Source organism: Protopterus annectens, chromosome 2.part0 (genome assembly GCF_019279795.1).
Source record: "Protopterus annectens isolate FY-2018-M chromosome 2.part0, PAN1.0, whole genome shotgun sequence".
Taxonomy (NCBI): domain Eukaryota; kingdom Metazoa; phylum Chordata; order Ceratodontiformes; family Protopteridae; genus Protopterus; species Protopterus annectens.
This window is the reverse complement of record NC_056728.1, coordinates 613,300,818-613,311,060: the sequence shown is the minus strand read 5'-3', so window position 1 is coordinate 613,311,060 and position 10,243 is coordinate 613,300,818.

Genomic DNA, 10,243 nt, shown 5'->3' with positions numbered 1-10,243 from the left:
AAGCAATGTATTTGTGTGGTTTTTAAGTGGAGTGTCAATAAGTGAGGAATTAAATAATTGCAATTGGAAGGTTAATCAGACACCTGACCTTAGTTTGAGGGGTATCTAGTGATGTAGCCTAAATACATATATATATATATATATATATATATATATATATATATATATATATATATATTGGAAATTGGAAGGTAATTGTTATGTGAGTTTGGTTTGCAGACATGCACTGAAGGCATAAATGTAATGACCTGGCACATTTGTTTTTACCTTTATACACTGAGAAAATTGATTTTTACACTGTGGGATTCAAACCTAGTCATAAGGGGCAAACCATTTTCTTCCATAGTATTAATTTTCCATCTTTATCTCAGAACAAGTGCTGCTCCGACATAGTCAAGAATCATACATAAATCAGGTGACAGTATGAGCTCTTACACATGTATGTGTGTGACATGACAAGGTTATTGGATATAGATCCAGTTGTGTACTGAATGTGTCTTAGACAATTGTGAAACCCATGCAAGTTCAATAGCAGAATTATACCTACAGAACTATAGTACACAGTATACTCTCAGTCATACATCTGAAAGCACAATAATGGTGTTTCATCCCTCATAATATAATTCAGATCAACTCCAGTATCTAAAGTGTTATAAATGCGAGTGAATATAATGGGAACCAGAACAACAGTGAAAGTATATGGACTATCCTGTATTAAAACCCAGGAGGAGCATGTGCATGGTAGTCCTACACTTATACCTGTTGCCACAAGAATGTTAAAATAAGACTTGTATATTTTTTAGATTTTTTGCTATAAACTGCATTGTCACAACAGTAAGAAAAAAGGTTGCAAACTCTTACTAGAACCCAGGAACCATCTGTACTCCAGCCCTACACTTATACCTGCTGCCACAACAGGACTAGATACATGGCATTCCCTAATTTACTAATTATTCTTAAGGTCTCTGTGTTAACCACCACACAATGCTGCTTAGCTGTCTGGGTACTGTCTGAGGTGTTCTGTCTGCTTCCTGTGTGGGCTAATTGTCCAGTTTACACACTGCCACACCCTGTACAGATCAGATAAGCACAGTCAAACCTGACATTCATTTCTTCCATTTCCTGTGATTGAGTTAAGGACTTCATCATGCAAACACTGTCCCCCCACAAAAAAAAAAAAAAAAAGGGATAAGTAGTTGAAATGAGGAAAATCAGGCTATGACATACACACTAGGAAATGTTGGTTCATATGAGTTATTTCTACATAATTCTGGATTTGAACTCTCACTCCAATGAGCCTTCAGAAAACAGGGAGGGTGCCTTGTCCCTACCACACAAACAGATTTGCAGCAAGGAATTGAAATCATTCTACATATAACCAACTGCAACATCATCTACAATAGTATGAAATCATACAACTGTTATTTGTACATTTATTATTTTTGGATGTAGTATACAAAGTGATCAACACAACCACTTATAAATATCGCTTGCAAATATACAGCTGTTTTCCCTCTTTGTATTTGTTGGTCATTCTTCTGTTATCTGACCAATAATCTGAGACATGCATTATGTACGCCATTCTATATCATTGGCATTAAAATGTGTGAGGATATTAATTGAAAATAATATCACATGCAGTTGCAAAGAAGTGAAGGGAAAGTCGGATGTTAATGAACGGAACCTGTGAATTGTGTTCTGCTTATTTACATTTTGAACCTTATCTAACACTTCATAAGTCTAACCTGACACACCCACTGGATGTAGGGCAGCATGCTGTGTTATTGTGTTTCCTTCTCCCAAATAGTAATCATTCACAGTTGCAATCCATTAAAACCAAACACTGAGAGAGTGTCTGCACTTCATTTACATTTGCTACATGGAGCCAAGTATCTGGGATTCAACAATTCTAATCAGTTCACACCTGATTTGCATCTTCACTGTGCTAACACCCCTGAATCTACACCATATAAAATGTCAACCATGTAGCTAAGAAAACTAAAGGTGAGGAGAGTAGTTTATGTGGAGAACACAGAAGAGAGGCTATTACTTTGGGATATATCTGCACAGAAGATTATGGAACTTGAGAATAATTAAGAACAATTTGAAGCAAAGGCTTTTATACTTTTATGTGTATGCATTAGTTAGAAGTGTAGTGACCGCCATGGGCATGTCTGTCAAGGAATTTCATGGGTATACATAATTGGCAATACCTCAAAATGGAATTCTCTGTGATAAACCTATAGACATCTTTCAAGGACAGTTCATTTGATAGCACTTTAAACATTTCAAAGATGTATTGTTAGCAAAATGTGTCATTTGCCTTTTCTTTTTTTTGGGGGGGCAACACTGCATTTCTGTCATGGCACAAACAAGGACACATCTTCTGGGTGCTCTGGTTTCCTCCCATGTTTCAAAGACATGCATCTGGAGTGTTTATTCCTGGGCTTCCACTAGGCTTTATTCCAAGTCAGACTTTCCCGGTAAACATATGTTAAATAAAAATAAATAAAATAAAAATAAATAAATGTTGCTACTCTTACTCTCTCTTTTTTTTTTTTTTTGCATCCAGTCTGTTGTTCATATTTCAACTCTCTAGACTGATTTATGTTTCTCCAGTTGATAATACTGAGATGCTACCTCTTCTATTTTATCTGGGAACAGTTATTTTGTAGTTATGTGATACTTATGTGTAATATCCTTTTGTTGTTTTTTAGGACACCTAGGGCTATGGCACCTAGGCATCTCAGACTTAGAAGACCACCCTTCACTGATGCTGAAAACCAGGTTATCGTCAATACTTTTAGGCAAAATGGTGCCTTCCTGCTTGAAATGGGACAGGGAGATATGTCACACAGAATGCAGATTTTGTGGCAAATTGTCAAAGATATTAATGCAGTGGGTGGCCTTGGCAGGACATATGAGCAGGTGTGCCATATGGCCACTGACATGAAAACATCTGCATGGAGGACAGCAGCTGCAGTGGGCCATGACTGGATAGGTACTGGAATGGGGGGCCTGCTACAGAGCCACTACTAACACCAAATTAAAACTTCCTGTCCACCATCAGGAAGAAGTTCAAGGTAGGCTTTTGTTTCTTAGTTGTTGAATACTGTTGTATAGTAAAATAGTTTAAATAAATATGTTACTTCTGTTTCACAAGAATTTGTTTTTTGGGGGGATGGAGCAGCATCCTCATGGGTATAGGTCAGCCACATCATCTGCTGTTAGCCAATGTGGCCATGCCCGATCATGCTCCCACGATGGTAGTATTCTCACTGCTCTGTCATGGGTGAGCTTTTTATAGCCAGATGTGGCAGGCATAGGGGTCATGGTCCTGGGCATCCTCGTGAAGGGATCTCATCCAGCAGACATCAGTCACATTCAGATAGCAGAAGTGCATCTGTCCAAGGGCATGGACATGCCAGTGTAACTGTTGGGAGAACCAGTTCTCATGGCTGGGGAAGACAACAATGGACTGCCACCTCTACCATGCATGGCTTGCACCGGTCTGACAAAGAGCTATCACAGAGCTTAACTGTGTTTATGCAGACACTCACAAACTAATTTCATCTGGAAGACCCCTACAGACACAAACACAACAGTTACATGGTTCAGCCATGCAGCTTAAAACTCATTTTGTCTCACTGTCCAATTTTTGGTTTATCCAAATGTCTGTCTGCTTCTCTTTCTTAATCACACACACTCACCAACCTTTTGTGTCAGCCTAGGCTTCCTGCCCCCCCCCCCCGCCCACACACACACACACACACACACACGCACACACACACACACATACACAACACCTTGTGCAAGTGATGATAACTGTACCATATCCCTTTTTTGTATCTTTTGGATTCAGGGATACATAAATTCTGTGTCTGATGCTCAGGGTGCATAGCTGACTTAGTGCTTAGTATTTCAGCATTACTTATATTGGTCTTATAAAGTTGACAATTGATAGCATCAAAATTTCCCAACTTTATTATGAATGATCTTGTGATGGTAATGATATCTGAAACTACAATCGGTATCATTACTTTCTAACTTTTCTCTTTAATGAGTTTCCAGTACAAATGTGTGGTGCTAAACTGAGGGCATGCAGTGGCCACCGCTACTTTTGAGAGAGGTATGACTGTGTGAATCTTTGATGCCTGAGGACTGCTACTGAATAATGGCCACATAAAAGTCAAATAAGTATCTGCTATCACATGCTAAGGTCATTTCTGCACAGCTCACTCACCTTTTACTTGGTTACACTGCCCAGTAACAAAATCCAAGGATATGCCAGTCATTCATATTATTACACAATACACTCCAGGTTAAATACTTCCCTTGAAAATGCAGCAGTTGCAACAGTTTTAGTTCAGGGCTGACTGTGTCTGATGCAAGCAGTACACAGCCATTACATGGGGAGGTGAAGGTTGTGAGAGTTGTCCAGCATCAATGTTAGTACCTGTATGTGCATAGGAGGAAGGTTTTAGGACCTTAAGTGGTGTGTATACTACACCTTGTCTCTTACCCAATGCAAGGGCATATTGAGCATGCCTATACCTGCTTACACCCACAGCAGCTACTGGTTCCCCCTCTTACTCCTCATATGCATGTGGCTGTGGTGACCTTGGCACTGTTGTGGATGTGTGCTCGTCCACCTTGCTGATTCTGCTGAAGTTGTTTTCTCAGGATGATGTTGTGTTTCATGGCATATACTGTGAATATTACAGGACATGCCATGGATTGTACTGCAGTGTTCTCCCAGATGTATTTAGGCAAGTGAACTGCAACTTCAGCAGCCGAAACACATGCTCCAAGATATTTCTGGTTTAAGCTTGTGCCTCATTATAGCATTCTTCAGCAGGTGTGTGTGCATTTCTGATGGGTGTCATTAGCCACGGTTCCAGTGTATAACCTGCATCCCCCAATAAATGACCCTGTGGGATATCACCCCTAGCAAACATTTGATACAGTTGGGAGCTGATCTAGATATGTGAGTCATGGTAACTGCCAGTGCTGCCAGCACACACGTTCAAGATGATTCCCTTGGTATTACACATGACTTGGCAGTTAACAGAGTGGATGCCCTTTCTATTTATGTAGAGCTTTCCCTGTTCACCAGATGGTGTCTTAATTTCTATATGTGTACAATCTATGGTACCCAGTACTTAAGGGTAGAGTACTACAGGGTAGAACTGCTGCATATTGCTGACCCTATCCTCAGGAGTACTGGGAAAAAATATGTGGTCACTGGCATGTTGGAGCATAGCATTCAGAAATTGATGAAGGATCCTGGATGCTAATGCCTCTGACACCCCCAGCATATCTCCTGTTGGTCTATGAAAGGTACCTGTAGTTATGATTCTAAGTGCTACACATACTTTTGTTTCCACTGGTATGAGCTCCACTCAGTTTGCCCTTGCTCTGAGTTGAGAACGACAGAGGTTGGAGAGTTCCTGTAGTGAGTCTCTATCCATCCTGTAGTGCTCTACAATTTCCCCATCATGCAGGTTATGATAAGGTAAATGGGGTCTGAAAACTCTTCTCCTTCTTGGCCTTGGTCTGTTAGCAGCAGCAGCAGCATAGTCTTTGGCCTGTTACACCTACACTTGAATTAAAGCAACTGCAGCCCCTAACATTGTCTCTGTGTAGATTAATTTCCGTGGCTGTATTCCAGTAGGTTTTGGAATTTGCAGGGAAAACCAGCACTGAGTCTATGTGGTTGCTTTACAATTTGTTGAATAGTGCCTCCATCTTGGATTGGTTGATTAGCATACAGTTCAGCTACTTATGCTGTAATTACCATGCCATAGTGTTTACCTTGTTTGCACAGCGGTGCGTGCCACTTACTGAATCCAAAACTATAGGCTATTGTGTGTGTTTCATGGTGTAACCAGACCATGTAGGCTTTATTGAATATGGTTTAGTATTTCTGAGCTTCATGATAATCTGGATAGCACTGCTGGGTGAAGCAGTTTGTTATCAGCCGACTGATGCTTAAACCTCTTTTTCTTTTATTTTATGTTTGAGCAGTTATTTCCTGAGCACATTACAATTATGCCAGTTATTTACTAGGCATGTGCATGTTATATTTAATAACTACAAATATATATATATATATATATATATATATATATATATATATATATATATATAGGTCTACTTTCATTCACTGAAAACACATTTCACTGAAATTCAATTCACTCACACCAAATTGCTGAAAGCTTAAATCACTGAAAACTTATTTCACCAAATCTCATTTCACTGAATAAAGAGTACTATAAGGCAAGTAAAACAAAAATGCCCTTTTCCCCACTGTACTGCGATCCTGGAGTTAGTATATATATATATATATATATATATATATATATATATATATATATATATATATATATATATATATATTTATATACAGAGGTAAGGGTGGTGTGGGAGGCACAACCCCCCACATTGGAGGGTGTGGGAGGCAAAGCCCCCCACCTAATTTATTGTTAGCTTTTAGTGAAATGAGATTCATAAATATAAAAGCAAACTAGGTGGGGATCTGTGCCCCGCACACCCTCCTAACTATATATACTAAGTGCAGGATCGCACTACAGTGGGGAAAGGGACATATACATTTTACTTACCTTACAGTACTCTGCATTCAGTAAAATGTGATTCGGTGAAATGAGCTTTCAGTGATTTGAGCTTTCAGCGATTTGATGTGGGTGAACTGAAATTCAGTGAAATGTGTTTTCAGTGAATGAAAGTATACATATATATATATATATATATATATATATATATATATATATATATATATATATATATATATATATATATATATTATATATATATATATATATATAGTTCCCCTTCACAAGATTGAATGGATGGAAGCTTGAAATTCATAATCTCGAGACCAGAATCTCAAACTTCCATTCACTTGAAATTGTGAATGGGAGCCTTAGGTTTAAAAAAATAAAAAGTTAACTTACCTTATTGCAGGGGGCTAGGTCCCCTGTACCCTAACAGTTTAAATGTGAATGTTCCGTGACAGCACTATAGCGGAGGAATGGAAAATCTTCTGTTTTGCGCTTACGCGTATAGTGCGGAATGGGAGATTTCCCTTTCCTTCACTATAGTGCGATCTCTGAGTAGGTATATTTAAGTAGGGGGGTGTGGGGGGCACATTCGCCCCCCTGCGAAAACATTTGAAAGCTGTTTATTTGTTTTTTGTCCCTTTCTTATGTTCGAGTTTCTCTAAATTCGAGATTCTGGTTTCGAGGTTATGACTTTCGAGTTTAGAGAGATTTGATCACATGAAGGGGAACTACATATATATATATATATATATATAGAGAGAGAGAGAGAGAGAGAGATACACGTGTGTGATTTAGTAACTTAGTAACTTCTCACTTATACTTCCTAGAGCAAATGTCCAGCCTATATGGATTTTTTTATTCAAGCATCCAGGTTTTAGAGTACCTTGCTTTTATACAAATCCATTAAAAACATCCAAACGTCTGAGACCCTCTGCTAGGCACTTAGCTTCAAATCAAATGAAGAAAAGTGACATACAGGAAGCTGGCAATTCTCTGGCTGGTTAAAGAAAATCAAGTTTTACAAATCAGCTTGCCTTATTATACTGAAATATTCTTATCATTTCTGGCACTGACAACTCAATTTCTCTGAGTCAGCTTAATTTGCTGTTTATACTGAGATTAGACAATACCATCTGAGGTTTATTTATAGATCTTTGAAGTATGTTTGTAGTTACTCACAGTGTTGCATATTATCTGGAGAAATACCAGTGTGAATTGTTATAACATGTTACTTGCACTAATAGATGATGGCTGCAGTAAATGTAATAAGCAACTTCAAGCATGGTGTGAATTTTTTTTTCTTTTTTTTAATTATAACAGTATAGATACTAGTGCTATTGATTCTTTTCATGTAATATGGGCAATTCTGGTTACAGAACCATGCATCAGGCAGTTTAGCTCACAGGATGAAGGTATTCAAGCTTCATTCTGTAGTCCAGAGTGTGATTACCTGTTATCTCACTTAATCTTATCCACTGTACATCTTTGAGCAAGTTGCTTAACTTTTATTTTCTACAGGATTGCCTACAAGAATTGTGTGCCTGAAACGAAATGTGACAGCCAACAATTTTGCTGTCCTGTCAAATATCTGTAAAGTCCTGCTTTCATTTTAATGCAGGCATCTTACTGCATCTAAGGTTTACATTTTCATGTAAAATTAGAGGTAAGGAACACTTTTAATGCTTCTTAGAGATTTCAGTGCAGTCAGTAGGTAGCAGTTGCATTTTCAAATGTAGTTGTATTGATTTACTTTTAATAAAGCAACACACAGCACAGCAACCCCAATTAAAGCAATGCAGCAAGTGAATTTGTAACAACGAGGTTATCTTTCACTTTGCATGCATGATGGCTTTCATGTTTTTTGCCAAAAGTTTAAGGGTGACACTAGAGAGAAAACTACACTATACGATAGCAGTTGGGCAACTTTGTTAAAGTTATTCGTTACAGAGAGGCATTGAATCATCCTGTCCTTAAGATGGAAGTGAAAGAGGCCTCCATAAATTAGGGCAAGCTCCTACCTCCATCCACGGGAAAGAGAATAATCATTTAACTCAATTTCATCAGACACTTTTTCTTATAGTAGATGATGAAGCATCAGAGATAAATACTAATAAACAATTAAAATAAAATAAACAGTAATTCTCTGAAATGGCCATTTACTGTTGTTTTCTTTCCAGAAATCATGTCAAACAGCTGGCAATGTGCAAAACAAAATGTTTATTGGTCTGAAGAACTCAGAATGTTTTGAACCATGGAAACTCTGAGCAGAGTTTATCTGTCTTAATCACTTTAACATTTATTTAGTTACAATTTTTCAGAGTAAAAGAACATGTAATATGTTTTTCCAAAAAAGAATGAGAGAAATAAAGAAGATAATATAACATACATTGACAACATGCAAAACATGATAGCCATTTCTAAATCAATATGTGGGTTTCTTACAAGTTTACAAATTACTTTTTAAAGTTAGCCTTTGGATGTTTTCACAGACTTTTACAGCTAATATGACTTTAGATATTTCAGTGTCAGTATCTAACATTTTGAACTGAAGAATGAACTTTTGTGACTTACAGTTATAGAAAGTAAAGGATTGTTCATTATCTTTCTTCTCATACAGAAAAAAAATATTAACAGATTTATCTGTTAACTAGATAGATGGCCAGTATTCAATTTAGTTGTTGAGGGCTGCTTAGTAAATAAAGATTTTTAAAAAGAAACTCAAATAAACTTCAGGAGCAGATGTTGAGAGACACCATTATTGATCTATATTACATAAGTTTTAAAAATGTGGCCAAGAATGATAAAAAACAAGAAATAAATAAATACGACTCAAAACAAACTTACTTTACTATTGAATGACAGTGAGGTTAGTATTATGAAATACTCTTGAGTTGTCCTATGTTCATTTTCACTATTTATACAACTATATGGTCTAAACAAATAAAAATGAAAACCTGCTGCTACAATCAATACTGTAGCACTAAGACTGCTAGCTAACCGAAGACTGAAATCAGCTTGAAACATTTTGCAAATCTATTCATTTTGACATCTCAAAACTTTGGTGGCAAAAAAAAAGAGGTTTCCCTGTAAACTATAAGGATTAACGATCTAGGACTTAATCTATATAGTCATGTATACAGAAGTAGTTACACTTTCAAAACTGCTTACATTAGAATGTTTTAACAAAACTTAAATGTTTGTATTGCCAACTTTGTATTTGCAAAGTTTTGCTAACAAAAAGTATGTCTGTTGATTAGTTACTATGAATCCCCTAAAATCTCTGTTTCAACTATTAAACATGACATATATGATTTTTTAAAGACATGGCATTACTAAACTATTTTATAACATTTGTGGAAATTTATGTGCAAGATAATATAGATATTGACAATCTGCTGTTGATGTTCTGAGAACCACAAGTGTGGGTGACAGACTGCCTCATCACATGGTGCAGGAGAATTTTTATTTCAGAGGGAAGAGAATGCAAACCTCTCAGCCAAAATGCTTTAATGGCATAACATTGAGTTTCAGCATTCAATGTAATATTTTATAGTATAACTTTATTGTCTACTATGCTGCACTCTCACTTATAAGTCTCACACTTATAACAGGAAACTGATATGGATCCCCTTAAAAGAGACCCACATGAAGGCTATCTCAGT